The sequence below is a fragment of the Panthera onca genome, chromosome D4, assembly GCF_046562875.1.
Source record: "Panthera onca isolate mPanOnc1 chromosome D4, mPanOnc1 haplotype 2, whole genome shotgun sequence".
NCBI lineage: Eukaryota > Metazoa > Chordata > Mammalia > Carnivora > Felidae > Panthera > Panthera onca.
The window spans coordinates 82,747,611-82,764,104 of NC_138351.1; the positions used below are offsets into that span (position 1 = coordinate 82,747,611).

The 16,494-nt window shown below is 38.3% G+C and overlaps 1 protein-coding gene across 5 annotated transcripts in view; it reads left to right on the forward strand.

Moving 5' to 3' along the window:
- The window catches only part of RABGAP1 (RAB GTPase activating protein 1), a 177,838-nt gene that overhangs the window by 1,432 nt on the left and 159,912 nt on the right, over window positions 1-16,494 (forward strand). For 2 of the 5 annotated variants that reach the window (XR_013551668.1, XM_060608738.3), the window contains exon 1: window positions 8,814-8,910. The exons of 1 other annotated variant lie outside the window; for it this stretch is intronic. The gene's annotated coding sequence lies outside the window, so the exon portion shown is untranslated. Of the gene's footprint in view, window positions 1-8,813; window positions 8,911-16,494 lie in introns of those variants that run through there. 2 more of the 5 variants (XM_060608740.3, XM_060608739.3) reach the window with 2 other exon arrangements.

The window sequence follows — 16,494 nt, forward strand, 5'->3', positions numbered from 1 at the left end:
CCTTCTTAACTTCATTTTCATATTGTTCATAGCTGGTAGGTAGTAATAACTGATTTTTTTTTAGTTTATTTATTTTGAGAGAGAGAGAGATTCCCAAGCAGGCTCTGAGCTATCAGTACAGAGCCCAGCATCGGGCTCCATGTCACAAACTGTGAGATCATGACCTGACGGGAAAACAAGAGTAGGACACTTAACCGACTGAGCCACCCAAACACCCTGAAACAACTGTTTTTGTGTGTTATTGTTATACCCAGCAAGATTGCTGAATTTGTTTTTGCTTTGGTAGCTTTCTTGTGGGTTCTTCTAGATTTCCTCTCTCTATAATCATGTTGTCTTTCAATAGAGATAGTTTTACCTCTTTCTCTCTATTTGCCTTTTATTTCTCTTTCTTGAGAAAGAAAGAGAATAGTTATAATAGTTCTGGCTGGAATTTGTACAATGTTGAATAGCTGCAGCAAAAGGAGGCATCTTTGACTTGCTCCTGATCTTACAGGGGTAGTTAAATTATTGAGTATGAAGTTAAATGTGGGTTTTTTCCACAAATACCTTTATCATGTAGAGAAATTTTCTCTACTTTTCTGAGAGATCTTACTATGAAAAGCATTGTATTCTGTCAAATGTCTTTTCTTCATCCACTAAGATGATCATGTGTTTTTTTCCCTTTGTTTTATTAATGTGATATATTACATTGATTGATTTTATGTCAAACCACTCTGCATTCCTGGAATAAATCCCACTTGGACATGGTGAGTAATCCTTTTAATATGTTGTTGGATTTGATTGTCTTATATGTTATTGAGGATTTTAGCATCTATATTCATGGGAGATATCAGTCTCTAACTTACTTATGATGCATTTATCTGGCTTTGGTATCAGGTTAATGAAGGTCTCATAGAATGAGTTAGGAAATATTTCTGCTTTAATTTTTTTGGTAAGAATGTGAGGAGGATTGGTGTTACTCATTAAATGTTTGGTACATTTCACTGGTGAAGTCATATGGTACAGGACTGTTCTTTGTTCCGAGGTTTTTGATTACTCATTCAATCTGTTATAATTGTGTTGAGTTTTCTATTTCTTCTTGAATCAGTTTAGATAATTTATGTGTTTCAAGGAATTTGCCTATTTTCTAGGTTTTTTGGCATACAATTGTTCATAGCATTCTTTTATAATCCTTTTTATTTCTGAACTGTCATAAGTAATATCCTCACTTTCATTTCTGATTTTAGTTATTTGCATGTTCTTTTTTGTCAGTCTAGCTAAAGATTTGTTGATTTTTTTCTTTTTAAAGAAACAACTTTTGGTTTCATTGATTTTTCTTTTTCTAGTCTCTATCTCCACTCTGATCTGTTTTATTTCCTTCCTTTTGCTAGTTTTGGGTTTAGTATCTAGTTTTTCTTGGAGTGCCTGGGTGGCTCAGTCGGTTGAGCAACCATCTCTTGGTATGGGCTCAGGTCGTGATTGTGGGGTCATGAGATTGACCCCGGTGTTGGGTTTCACACTGAGAGTGGAGCCTGCTTTGGATTCTCTTTCTCCCTTTCTGTCTGCCCTTCTGTTCACACGCACACTCTCTTGCCCTTTCTCTCAAAATATATAAATAAACGTTAAAAAAATAGTTTCTAGTTTTTCTCATTTTGTAAAGTATAAACTTAGGGTATTATTTTGAGATCTTTTTTAATGTAACCGTTTTCAACTATAAATTTCCCTCTGATTACTGCTTTCATTGCATCCTGTTTTGAAATGTGTCATCATTTTCATTCATTTCTAACGTATATTCTAATTTCCCGTTTGATTTCTTCTTTGATCCATTGGTTGTTTAAGAGCGTGTTGTTTAACTTACACATTTGTGAATTTTCCAGTTTTCCTTCTGTTATTGATTTCTAACTTCATCCCATAATGGTTGGAGAAGATACTTTGTGTGGTACCTATCTGTTAAAATCTATTGAGATTTGTTTTGTGGCCTAATTATATGGCCTGTCCAGGAGAATGTCCCATGCTACATTAAAAGAATGTGTATTCTGCTGTTGTTGGGTGGAGTGTTCTATATATATCTGTTAGGTTTAGTTGGTTTATCATGATGTTCAGGTGCTCTGTTTCCTAACTTATCTTCTATCTGGTTGTCCTATTCATTATTGAAAGTAGGGTATTGAAGTTTCCAACTATTTTTTTTAATTAAAAAATTTTTTCTTTAATGTTTATTATTTTTGAGAGAGAGAGAGAGAGAGGGAGAGACAGAGCGTGGTGGGGTGGGGGGAGGGGAAGAGAGAGAGAGGAGACACAGAATCTGAAGCAGGCTCCAGGCTCTGAGCTGTCAGCACAGAGCCCAATGCTGGGCTGGAACCCACCAGCTGTGAGATCATGACCCGAGCTGAAGTTGGACGCTTAACCGACTGAGCCACCCAGGTGCCCCTAAATTTTTTTTTATGTTTATTTATTTTTGAGAGAGAGAGAGAGAGAGAAACAAAGCATGAGCAGGGCAGGGGCAGCGAGAGAGGGAGACACAGATTCTGAAGCAGGCTCCAGAGCCTGATGCGGGGCTCCAGCCCACAAACTGCAAGATCGTGACCTGAGCTGAAGTTGGATGCTTAATTGACTGAGCCACCGAAGCGCCCCAAAGTTTCCAACTATTATTGTAGAATTGTTTATTCTCCCTTTTAATTCTGGTCATTTTTGCCTCATATATTTTGAGGATCTCTTACTAGGTATGTTAATGTTTATAATTTTTAGATAATCTTGCTTTATTGAAACTTATATTAATAAATAATGCTCTGGGGCACCTGACTGGCTTCATTGGTTGAGTGTTCCCTTTGGCTCAGGTCATGATCTCGTGGTTCATGAGTTCAAGACTTACATTGCTTGTTTGCTGCTGTCAGTACACAGCCCATTTGGGATCCTGTCTCCACTCTGTGCCCCTCCCCCACTTGAGCTCAGGCACATGCACTCTAAATGATTAAATAAATAAATAAATAAATAAATAAAATCCTTCTTTGTCTCTTGTAACCTTTTTTTGGATTTACAGTCTGGTTTGTATGATGTTAGTGTAACCACCCCAGCTCTCTTTTGGTTGCTATTTGCATGGAAATTTTATTTTTTTTTTTAAGTAAGCTCTAGGCCCAATGTGAGACTCAAACTCATGATCAAAAGTCACATGTTCTACTGACTAAGCCAGCCAGGCACCCCTGGAATATCTTTTTAATAATTCTTTCACTTTTAACCTGTTTATATCTTTGGAACTAAAGTGAGTCTTTTCTAGGCTACAGGTGGTTGTATCTGTTTTTAAAATCCATTCTGTTCAACTCTTTGAGGAGTTTATACCATTTACATTTTTTTAAGTTTACTTATTTATTCATTTTGAAAGAGAAGAGAGAGCATGAGAGAGGGAAAGGGAGAATCCCAAGCAGGCTCTGAACTTACAGCACAGAGCCCAACACAAGGCTCTGTCTCACTAACTATGAGATTATGACCTGAGTTGAAAGCAAGAGTCAGATGCTTAACCAACTGAGCCACCACCGAGGTGCCCTACATCATTTACATTTACAGTAATTACTGCTAAGGACGGATTTATTTCTGCCATTTGGCTATTTGTTTTCTATAGGCCTTTGTGCCCTTCTTTTATTACTGCCTTTTTCCTGTATTTATTTGAGTTTTTGCAGTTAAAAGTTTTAATTCATCTCTTTCCTTTTGTGTTTATACTATAGATGTTTTCTTTGTGGTTGTCATAGGAATTACATTTAACAGCAGTTATAACAATCTAATTGAATTGATACCAACTTCAATAGCACACAAAACCTCTCCGATATAACTCTGCCCTCTCTTTCTATTATTGATGTTACAGATTATACCTTTATACACTGTGTGCCCAATAACATAGGTTAATATTTTAATACATTGTTTTTTAAATCCTATAGAAAATGAAAAGGTGGAGTTACAAATTGTAATTACAACAATACTTAGTTTTATAATCCCCCACGCACTTATCTTTACTAGAGATCTTTATTTTTTCATATAGCTTCAAATTACTCTTGATCATCCTTTCATTTCAGCCTGAAGTATTACCTCATTTCAACCTAAAGGATTGCTGTTAATGCTTCTTGATGGGCAGGTTTACTGGTAAACTCCTTTAGCTTTTTTAAAATCAGAGATTATTTTAATTTCTTTTTCTTTTTTTTTTTTTGAAGTTTATTTTTGAGAGAGACAGAGACCGCGTGAGTGGGGGAAGGGCAGAGAGAGAGAGAGAGAGCAAGCATCCCAAGCAGGCTCCACGCGACCAGCACAGAGCCAGACGCAGGGCTCGAATTCACAAAACTGAGATCACCACCCGAGCTGAAACCAAGAGTTGGACACTGAACTGACTGAGCCACCCAGGCACCCCACTTTTTCATTTTTGAAGGACAGTTTTGCCAGATAGAGAATTCTTTATCAACAGTTGTTTTCTTTCAGCATGTTGAATATCATTAACCCAACTGCTTTCTGGCCTCCAAGGTTAAAGATGAGAAATTGGTTGATAATCTTATTGAGGATCCCTTATATGTAATGAACCACTTCTCTCTTGCTGCTTTCAAGAGTCTCTCTTTTCTTGGGCTTTCTACAGTTTGATTATTCTTTCTACCCTTTCTCTCTTCCCCTGGGACTCCCACAGTGGTATGTTGTTTCTCTTGATAGTGTCCCACAGATCCCTTAGGCTCTATTCACTGTTCACATTTCTGTTTTTGTTTTTTTTTTCTTTTCTTTTTGTTCCTCAGATGGAGTAGGAAGCACAGGAAATCCATTTCTCTACCTAGACAACAATTGCACTGGCAGAAACTGTCCGAAATAACTATTTTGGAACTCTGGAGTCCACTTGAATTCTTGCATCTTCCAAGGGAAAGTTTGGTTGGTAAATTGAGTTTAATTTCAGTCAATGTCAGACTTTAGTGTAATAGCACCTCCCTGTTTCCTACCCCTCAACCCTGTGGCAGGCAGCCATGTTCACATTCCTGGTGTGGCTTGCTGGAGCCGTGGTGGGAAATAAGAATCTTGTTCGCCAAATACCGGAGTTCTGTGTTTTGATTGCTGATCACTCCTTTTGAGTTCTGAGATTCAGGCACAGAATAGCTGCCAATGTTTCAACCCTCATTGGCTGAAGCTGGCTCTATGGGATTTGAAGGAACAGCTCCTGTTTTGTTTGTTTGTTTGATTTTTTTCCCTTCAACTACACTCCGGAGCCAGACATTTAAAGATTAGGACATTCAAAAGCAATCACTTACATAGGGAAAATTAGAAAGCCACCATATATAACCAGGAAAAGATGCAGATTCAGAAAAGAACTGAGAAGACCTTAATCTTTCACCTTAGGCTGATCCTGATCCCTGGCACAGAGACATCCTTCAACAATAAAACACAAACAAAAACAGCAATCCCTGGGAAAGGGGAAGAATCTGATTTCCACAGTTACCACATTATAAGATTCAAATGTCCATTTTTCAGCAAAAAAAATAAAAAGTCATACAAATAGGGAAGTATGGTCCATTCAGAGAAACAAAATAAATGAACAGAAACCATCCCTGAGAAAGATTGGACCTATGTCTTACTAGACAAAGACTTTAAATAGTCTTGAAGTTGCTCGCTGAGTTAAAAGAAAACATGAATGAAGTCAGAAAAACTATGAAAAATGGGAATAGCATTAAAGATACAGAAATTATGAAAGGAACCAACATGAAATTCTGAAGTTAAAAAGTACAATAGTAGAAATGAAAAATTCATTAAAAGGTTTCAAAATCAGGTTTGAGCAGGCAAAAGAAAGAATCAGCAAACGTGAATCTACTTCTGTTTTTTTTTTTTTTTAATTTTATTTTTTTTAACGTTTATTTATTTTTGAGACAGAGAGAGACAGAGCATGAACAGGGGAGGGGCAGAGAGAGAGGGACACACAGAATCGGAAGCAGGCTCCAAGCTCTGAGCCATCAGCCCAGAGCCGGACGCGGGGCTCGAACTCCCGGACCGCGAGATCATGACCTAAGCTAAAGTCGGACGCTTAACCGACTGAACCACCCAGGCGCCCCGAAGCTACTTCTGTTTAAAACACCACTTTAGCCCTCTTCCCACACCCCACGCCAATCCCATCTCCTTTCTTCATCATTCAAGCCTTTATTTTTTTTTTAAATGTTTATTCATTTTGAGAGCACATGCATGAGCGGGAGAGGAGCAGAGAGAGGGAGAGAGAGAATCTGAAGCATGCTCCTTGCTGTCAGTGCAGAGCCTGAGGTAGGGTTGGATCTCACAAACCATGAGATCGTGACCTGAGCCAAAACCAAGAGTCCAAGAGTCAGATGCTTAACTGACTGAGCCACCCAGGTACCCCTCAAGCCTTTCTGATCTTAGGCAGCCTCCAAACTGTCCCATTTACCCCATTTTGCCTTTTCTACTCCTACCAGAATGATCTTTCAGAAAATCCAAATCTGATATTTGGCACTGTCCTTGAAAACCTCTAAGGCCACACGTGTGTATCGATTGAATTTCCTTTTTTCAGTTTTAGCATTCACAGACTTTCCCATTCTGGCTCCAACGAACTACATTAATCCATTTGAGCCTTGAAGTATAATTTCCAGTTTCCAGGAAATAACAGGTCTAGAGGAACAAACGCAATGATCTTTGTGGAAACAACCATTCAGATCTAGAGGGTGGGAAATTTTGCACTTAAAGTGGCCTGATTCTTGAGTAAGCCAGTATCTTAACATTTTTCTTAAGTGCTTGAGTAAAAAATACTTGAGGGATAGAACAACCAGATGCAGTATGTGGCCCTGGATTGGATACTGATTTGGGAAAACTAGCTTAAAAAAATATATTTCAGGGTCACCTGGGTGGCTCAGTTGGTTAAGCATCTGGCTTTGGCTCAGGTTATGATCTCCCAGTTTGTGGGTTTGAGCCCCATGTCAGGCTCTGTGCTGTCAGCTCAGAGCCTGGAGATTGCTTTGGATTCTGTGTCTCCCTCTCTCTGTGCCTCTCCACCATTCACGCTCTGTGTCTCTCTTTCAAAAATAAATAAACGTTAAAAATTTTTTAAAAAAAAATAAAAAATATATTTCAGTCAACAGAATATTTGATTATCATAGATAATAGATGAGAGGAAAACTTATGGAAATGATATTACTGATTTGGGAAAGCCAACTGTAAAAATATCTTTAAGTTGATAAAAAATCAAATGTGATCTAGGAATTAGATGAGAGGAAAATTTACTGAAATGGTAAGATGGATATTGTTAATTGAATAAAGCAGATTGCTGAACTGTGATCTCATTTTTTCAAAAACAATATGTTGGCATCAAAGGATATGCATTACAGTATTAACGTTGGTGGGAATGTTATGTTTTATTTTTTATTGTAGTTTGTCTCTATTTTCTATTTTACTCCAAGGCACACTGTACTGAACCTACAATAAAATTTTAATTAAAAATTTTGTTAAGATTTACATATATATTTGGTGTATACATATGAATCAGAGTACATGAAGGCATTGCCACCGAAATATTAAAAGTGTGTCAGGATTTCAGGGGATTTCCAAACACTACATCTATTATTTGATACTACTTTAAAACGGGTGTGTATTATTATATAACTGTATAAGGAGAAAAGGAACAAATCTATTTTCCCGTGGGACTGCAGCCAAGTCTATTGTAATAGACAAGTCACAAAGAGGAAGGACTACGACAGAGCACGTTTTTGCTTTTTCTCTGGTTGATTTGGGTACATTATCCACAGGAAAACATTACATGACTCATTCACCAGGAAAAGAGCATAGGAAAAGAGCATTTGAATAAAGTAAGGGGAAGAGTGAAGGATAGGCTGTAGAATTAGTTTGTAAACTATCATGACTTAAGTAACACCTTTAGGAGCCACTGTTTTTGTTACCAACTACATTGTAAATTCATTCAGGACAGAGGCTTTAAATCTCATTCTGTTCCTTTTGCTTTATATATCACTTTTGAATTTTTATTTTTTAAGATTTTATTTTTAAGTATCTTCTACACCCAACGTGGGGTTTGAACTCATAACCCTGAGATTAAGGGTTGCATAGTCTACGGGCTGAACCAGCCAGGCTTCCCACTTTTGAGTAATTTTAAAATAAAATCCTAGCCCCATCTTTGAGTCTAATACTCTAAAACAATCTTGTTTATTGTCGACCTCTTCCCTGTGTCTCAAGTACCTCAAGGCAGCAGTGTTGTAGCCAGTAGCCCTTGGACTTGAGTCAAAAATTTTGCCTTTTAGACTGAAGTATTACTCAAGCTGGACTCCTTTATAAAATGAGAAAAATCGTAACATTCTCGTGGGTTTGTGGTAAAGTCAAATGAGATAACCATAAAAAGACCTATCCATATCTCGCACATTGCGCGCCTTCAATAAAGGCCAGGTGAGGTCAGTCAAGTAACACTGTCAAGGACTGCTTTTGAAATAGTACATGAACGTGAAAGGTGAGCAGGGGATTCCTTGCTCTTTGCGGATGTACCCCCTTTTGCCTAAAAGGCAAAAGCACTGCAACAGGTGCTACCTAGCCTGATTCCCCTGCCATACTGTTTCCAGTCCTTGAGGTAGTTCACATAGTCACATAGCCACTGCCAGTCCAAGCCCAGATACAGCGCTAAGTTCAGCTTCAATATTACTGACAGCGCAGGCGCAGACACCCATAACAGAGTAAAATCTCAGGTGGGGCTTCGAGGAAAGGAAGTACGCCCTCGCCGCCTGTTGTTGGGCCAATGGGGCTACTCTGTTTAACCGCGGGCCTATGAAACGGGGCAGGAGGCGGGGCGGAGGACGGAAGAAGCTGTTCTCACGTGAGTAGGGGGTGGGGAGGGAGGGGGCAGGGCGGCTAGGGAGGCCCAGGCGGCGGAGCCTCCGGGACGGCGAACGGCGGGCGGCGGAGGAGGAGACAGCGGGTCGGGTAGGGCCGCGTTTCCCCTCCTCGTCCTCGCACCCTCCTATCCACCAAGCCCCGGGGGATTCTCTGACAGCCCCTGCGGAGAGCCAAGCTGTGTTCTCATCCCGCGGGGCTGGGCTGGGCAGATTGCGCTCACCTCCCTCGACGAGCCGGGTTCTGAGGGTGCCGTGATTGGGGGGAGGGGGAGCTGTGGCGGAGGGGAGAGGGCGCATGCGCAGGCGAGAACGCTCCCGCAGCCCCTGTCCAAACCGGTTCCCCCTGTCTGGGTGGGTGTCTTGTCTGCCGAGTCCTGCGCTTGCGGCGGTTCTTCTGACCCCCGGGCAAAGCTGGATTGTCTCTTGACTTGAATATTTTGGGCCAGGTCCTGTTTGGGAATCTGACTACTCCCTACGCCTCAGTTTCTCCTCAGTACCAGCTGGGCCTGTATTTGTGACTTCGTTTGGCTTGGGCCTCAGGCTAGCTTCCTGGGTTGTGCCGAATCTGAAAGACTTGCTTTCTTTTAGCGTTGGCCTGCCAACTCGTGCTGGTCTCGTTTTACCCACTTGCAGTTAAAGTGTCTCACTCTCCCCATGTACTTTAAGTATCTGTTCTCAATACCTCATTGCTGTGTCTTTGATTCTTAGCAACCTTCAGGGTTTTAGAGGGTGAACCAGAGGAGAACCCTAGACTTCCAATTATTCGCTGTCCATTGCCTCGTAGTACTTTGGTCCCTACTCTTCTGGCATTCCGACTGTTATCGTTTGCACCTGTTTTTACGGCATCTCCGTACTGAGGGTTACTGGGGGATTCCTTTATCATAGAAGCAAGAGTCTTAAGAGACTGTTCAAAGTGCCATGCTACTAGTGCTCCGTTAGTTTGAAATCATGTTCCAACTTGAGTTTGCGATCTTGTGGCTTTTGTCGTTTTTATTAGAAAAAAAAAAACTGTCAGGGACAGGATTTCACCATTCATTTGATATTTTCATTCAAATAAACACCTGTGTTCACTTACATGTGACCGGAATAGTGGAGTATGAGTTTGTTTCCAGCTGCTTTATTTAAAAAGAGGAAAACAATGGAGGATGAATTGCACTGTTTGTCACAAACTGATGTTTGAAAAGTTGAAAAACTTAGATACCAAGGAAGTACACATTAAACTTTTTAAATGAAGGACCTGTTGGCTTTAATTCTAGTGTGTATAGGGTGCTATTTTAACATATACTGAAGGCTTTTAGGTGGAGTTTCCTTTAAAAAACTGAAAATATGGGAAAGAGTTCTTTATGATTTTCTTTTATAGACCTTAGATTGCATTAATAAGATTTGAATCCATGATTGATTTGTATTTACTGGTAACATTTAAAATTCACATGGAACTTAAATACAAATTAAATTCGTAATTAAAACTAAACTGCTATGTTGCGGCACACTTACTTTTCACTGTTGCAGTTTTATAACTCAGCATACTGTTGATTAACTTATGTCATTGGTGTTAAGTTATATATTTGGATAGTTAACCTACCAACTATATGCTTATTGGTCTCATTGGCATAATGTTGTGGGTTTTTTTTAATGTTTTTTATTTTGAGAGAGAGAGAAAGAGTGTGCACGTATGTGCTAGCAGGGGAGAGGCAGAGAGAGAGGGAGAAAGAATCCTAAGCAGGCTCTTCACTGTCAGCACAGAGCCCTGTATGGGGCTCTATCCCATGAACTCTGAGATCATGACCTGAGCCAAAATCGAGTCAGACGCTTAGCCAACTGAGCCATCCAGGCACCCTGTATAGTGTTTTATTAGCAGGTCACACATGCTTACTCTGGGTTAAGTGGTTGTTTAGTGGGATACTGTAAAAGTGAAGACACCTGTTTCCTATCTTTTATTTAAAAAACAATTTTTTTAAACGTTTGTTTATTTTTGAAAGAGCGCAAGCGAGGAAGGGCACAGAGAGAGGGAGACACGGAATCCAAAGCAGGCTCCAGGCACTGAGCTGTCAGCACAGAGCCCTACGCGGGGATGGAACCCCTATCTTTCATATTGCATATTGAAAGATGTGTATTTTGCACATTATGTACATGAAGAAACCTCATTTCCACAAATATATCTCAACTTTACAGCCCAGATTCTTTAAAGAAGTAATTTTCTTTTATTGAGTGTATTTCCAGTTAAACTTCATGGCCCAAACTCTTTTAAAGAAGTCATTGTTGGGGCAGCGCCTGGGTGGCTTAGTCAGTTAAGCGTCTGACTTTGGCTCAGATCATGATCTCATGATTCGTTGGTTCGAGCCCCGCATCAGACTCTGTGCTGACAGCTCAGAGCCTGGAACCTGCTTCAGATTCTGTGTCTCCTTCTCTCTCTGCCCCTCCCCTGCTCACTCGCGCGCACACTCTCTCTCTCTCTCTCACTCAAAAATAAATATTACAATTTTTTTAAAAAAAAGTCATTGTCTGTTATTGAGCATGTTTCCAGCTAATACATAGCCTACTTTGAAGGTCTCATCATTTCCCAGTGATTGTTTTCACATGTGACCTTTGAGTAAAAACCTCAGAAAATCATTTGTTTAAATCAGCACTACTGTTGACTGTCTTTTGGACACTAGTGTGCTGAAGTTCATATATAGTTCATATACATGCCTGTAATATCTTTGTAGTTTTCAGTATAATTAGGTATGATTATACTTCTCAGGCATATGGAATAAATGAACTTTTAAATAATCTTTCACAGAGATAGAACTCAAATATCAAAGAATTGCTAATTTAACCAACATGCATAAAGCAGAGTTTGGCATGATATTTGGGTGCTTTGTATGCAACTGCCTTGTTTTATTGGTTTTCTATAGATTTAGATTCCAAAGAAAGAAAATCCAAGGCCAAGGACTCAACATCCCTGGGTATCAATGAAAAAACAGTACATCAATTAAACAGCTTTCTTTTTTGCATAAATTGGTTACCTGGTCCATCCCTAATCCCTCACCTCCTATTCTGTGTTGTTCTGAGAGATCTTGATTCTTTAGAAAACTTTTAAGTCAAAACACTACTGGATAGATATTTAAACTTATAACCACTTTTGTTGACCCTAACAGCCTTGTTTCTCTTCCTGTACAGACTGGCCAATATGGCAGTTTGCAAATCATGACCACTTTAGTTTATAGAATTTAGCCTGGAAGTTTCTCCCTTTCCAAAGTAACCCTAATCTTTGAAGTAATCAATGAGACTCTTTTGAAGATTGTTCTTTCCAGCATAGTAGAGTTTTATCAGGCCTGACCTTCCCCCCAGATCCCCTTTTCTGTGGATCACCAAATAGTAAAAATAAAGCCCTTATTTTTAAGTTTATACCTGACCTTAAAGTCTGTTTGACCTTGGCTCTAAAGTAGGAAGTGTATCTTCTTAATTGTATGGCTGTGCTGCCAGATTTGGAGGTCCATATCTCTCAAGAGTTCATGCATGGTTGTTACATATCTCTAGTTAAGGTTGCATTCACTTTTATATTATAAATCAGTGCTTCTTGGGATCTATTAATCTTTTTGGGAATAAATTCTTCTCCATACTAAAGTCTGTCATTTACTTAGGTACGTTAGCAAATTAGTGTCTATGATAATTTTAACAACAGTGTTATTAAATGTAAAGTTTTAATTTGACTGTTACTAAAATTTATTTTTCTATTCCCTTATTTGTACATTTTGGTAATTATAACCAACAACCTTTGGTTATAATCTTATTTCCCTTTTTTAGAAGATGGCCTTTGTATCAGAAAAAGGAACTGATTGGCAAACTCTTCCTTTGGGAATATATTTTAAATATCAAGGGTATTAAGAGACAGCATGCAAGGCTAAATTGGATTAAATGTTGGGCATTTGTATAATACTGGGAAGAGCCACAAGTTAATCATTTTAATATTTTTAGTATAGAGGTAATAAACTCTTTTATACCCTTGAAGTATGCTGATAAACGGATTTTGGCAATGTAAGAGTGGGAACATGTCATGTAAATCTCTTTTGCTGTGACACACGATTTTCTATAAATAGACCTCTGATATATCTGCAGGAGAGAAATGGTTATATCCTTGTTGTAGCTACCTGTTGAATTCTTTGTGAATTGAAGAAAAATCAGAAATCTGTCTAACCACAAAACCTAATATTTCTTTTAGAAAAATTGTTTCCTAGCAGGAACAAATTTTATTTTTAATTATTTTTTGCTGTTGGTTATGAGAAACAATCTTTTCAGATTTAAAAACACCTGTGGAAAATTTGTGAATTTTTTGATACCTATTTTTTATTAACATAAATTAGATACCAAAATAAGAAGGTATTCTTAAGACTTATTTGTGAAATTTTAAATCTTACACAGTGCCGATTCTGATGCTATGAATGAAGATTGCACTAAATGTTTATTGGTTGCTCTGTAAAACACACTTGTTGAATGTCCCACCACCCTTGTATAACTATGGACCAGGGCCACCTTGTGTCAGAAGGTGCAGAAAACATGTATGTCTGTGCCAAACATTTGTGTTTTGTCTACACACATTTCCCTGAAAATCAAAAAGAAGTTACAGAAAAGAGAAACTGTATTTACTGCATTTATCTTAGGCTCTATCAATTAATTTGCTTGCTTGGCATTAAACTTACATAATTTAAGGACAATTGAATAAAATAAACATTTAAGATTTAAGTGTAGACAGGTTGCCATTCTAAATGGAATAGATCTTCACTGTGGATGAGAAGGAACTATATTGACTAATTTCCTAAAATAAGGGAAAGTCTTTGGGCAGTCCTGCATTGCTTTAAAATATTCATATTTTTAGGGGCACCTGGGTGGCTCAGGTGGTTAAGCACCCAACTCTTCATTTTGTCTTAGGTCATGATCTCACAGGTTGTGAGTTCAAGCCCCACATCAGCCATTGTGCTGACAATGCCCAGCCTGGTTGGGAGTCTGTCTCTGTCTCTCTCTGCCCCTCCCCTGCTCTCCATCTCTCTTTCAAAATAAATAGAAATTTTAAAAATGTTCATATTTTTAGACTTATAAAACACTAATGTAAATTATATTATGCTTTAGAAATTTCCAGAGAAAGAAAAAAATGAGGAAACTTTTTTTTTTCAAATGTGTATTAGAAAGGTCAGACATACAATCTGACTTTGTGAATGAGTAGTACGTTAGCATTAAGCTACTTTTCTTGTGTTCCCAGAGTTAGGTTTCTGTTGTGGAAATGGCATCCAAATAATTTAAATATTTAGTTCAGAGTTACTGTGTTGAAGGCATAAAGTCCTTTTACCTAGAATTCTGGAAAAAATTGAAGTGCTGTCTCCTAAAATATCCACAGGAACATGGGGAAATCACCTATATGGGTTTGTGTGTGTGTGTGTGTGTGTGTGTGTGTGTGTGTGTGTGTGTGTTTTGTTTTTGTTTTTTAATGTTTATTTATTTTTGAGGGAGGGAGAGAGACAGTGTGAGCGGTAAGGGACAGAGAGAGAGGGGGGAGACAGAATCTGAAGCAGGCTCCAGGCTCTGCGCTGTCAGCCCAGAGCCCGACGCAGGGCTGGAACTCACCAACCGTGAGAGATCATGACCTGAGCCAAAGTCGGATGTGCCCCCCCACTCCCAGCAACATGGTTTATTTATGTATTTTTAGGTGTCAACAGTATTGCATTCAAATAATCAACTCAGTTAAATGAATTATTTTGTGTACATTTCATCTTCTTATCTCTTGTACCTTTCATTAGAGGTATCAAGATATAGGGGATTGAGTGTGAACTTGGAATCAGTAATATCCCAGATCTTGCACTTACTTAGTATATGACTGAAAGTAAGCTACTGAATACTCCAAGACTTAGTTTCTGTATTTGCAGAAATGGAACTGCTTATGCTTACATCATGGATTAGGACTGGACAACACCTGGCCTGGCTACTTTCCTGGTTACTCCCATTCATAAAAGAATAGAAAGGTTCAGTACTCTCATTTCACATATCAGAAAACTGCAGCTACAACATTATTTGAGTCATGTCAAGGAGGAGTTCTGTTTTTTTTTTATATTGTACCAGACTATTAACTTTAATAAAGCTTCATTACTCATGACAAAGTGAGAAATAACTCTGAAAACATTGTCTTCCTTAGGCCCTTTACTGTATTGATTTTGTGAGTTTTATTCTAAAGATCCTATAATGTCATAATTAGGCTTTAAAAACTTGTACTGGCCAATGAATGAATAAACAAAATGTAGCATATTTATAATTTTTTTTAAATGTTACTTATTTTTGAGAGCGAGAGAGAGACAGAGTGCAAGTTGGGAAGGAGCATAGAGAGAGGGAAACAGAATCTGAAGCAGGCTCCAGGCTTTGAGTTGTCAGCACAGAACCTGAAAAAGGGCTTGAGCCCACAAGCCACAGGATCATGACGTGAGCCAAAGTCGGACACTCAACCGACTGAGCCACCCATGCACCCCAAAAATGTAGTACATTCCATGGAATGTTATTCAGCCTGAGAGAGAAAGGAAATTCGGACACATGCTATAATGTAGATGAACTTTGAAGGCATTATGCCAAATGAAATAAGTCAACCACAAAAGGACAAATGTTGTGTGATTCTGCTACTTTTTTGACGTACCTAGAGTAGTCAAATTCATAGAGACAGAGAATAGTGTGTTGGTTGCCTGGGAGAATGGGAGTTGGTGTTTAATGGATATAGACTTTCAGTTGGGGAAGATGAAAAAGTTCAAAAAATGGATGGATGATGGTGATAGTTGTACGTAAGTGTGATGTATTTAATGCCACAAAATTGTACACTTAAAAATGGCTAAAACGGTAAAGTTCTGTATTTAACCACAACTTTAAAAAGGTTAAAACTGTAAAATTTTTTAAAAAATTAAAAAACTTAAATCCTTTTGTCTTACTAATTTCTGTATTCCTATAATTAAATTATCCTTTTTTAGTTTATCTGGAATTGAACTAAAAGAGCCACTTCATAGTTTAAAGAAGTGAATTGTCACAGGCATTGCAAATTAAAATTTGCCTAGTGATGACTTTTAGATAAGCCAGTTTTTCTTGCTTTTAAGTGCTGTAGGCCCAAGATGATTGTTTTATTTCCTTTTTTTGGTTTTTTAAGATAAGATGGAATTATTCAGAAGGCTTAAATTAATATGGTTCTCTTAGCTCACTAAAAATAATTCAAAGAAACAGCCCTCAAATTCAGAGTCAGACTTCAACAAAGACACATCTATTGTTTAGCAATTAGTAGTGGTGGAAAGGAATTTACTTTTATAAAGAAGGGATGATTTTCCATTGAGTTTTGTTAGATTTGTCCCACCCTTCCCAGGGCTAGGCTATGAGAAATTCATGTGAAAACCAATGCAGGAAAACAAACTCTGGAGCCAAGGAAAAAAGAAAAAATTGAGATTTATATAGAGTGATTAAAAAAAAAAGAACTTCTTTGTCCACTTTAATTTTAAAGGGCTACAAACCCAGAGGATTGACCTGTTATAGCCTCTTTGAGACTTGATTTTTTTTCTTCCTTTTTGTTGTTTTCTGAACAGACAGCAATCTTATCAGGTCTGTGTTTTAGAAGGATAAAATTGGTAGCTACATAGAAGATGAATTAGAATCGGGAGAGAATAGAGTTAAGAGGAGC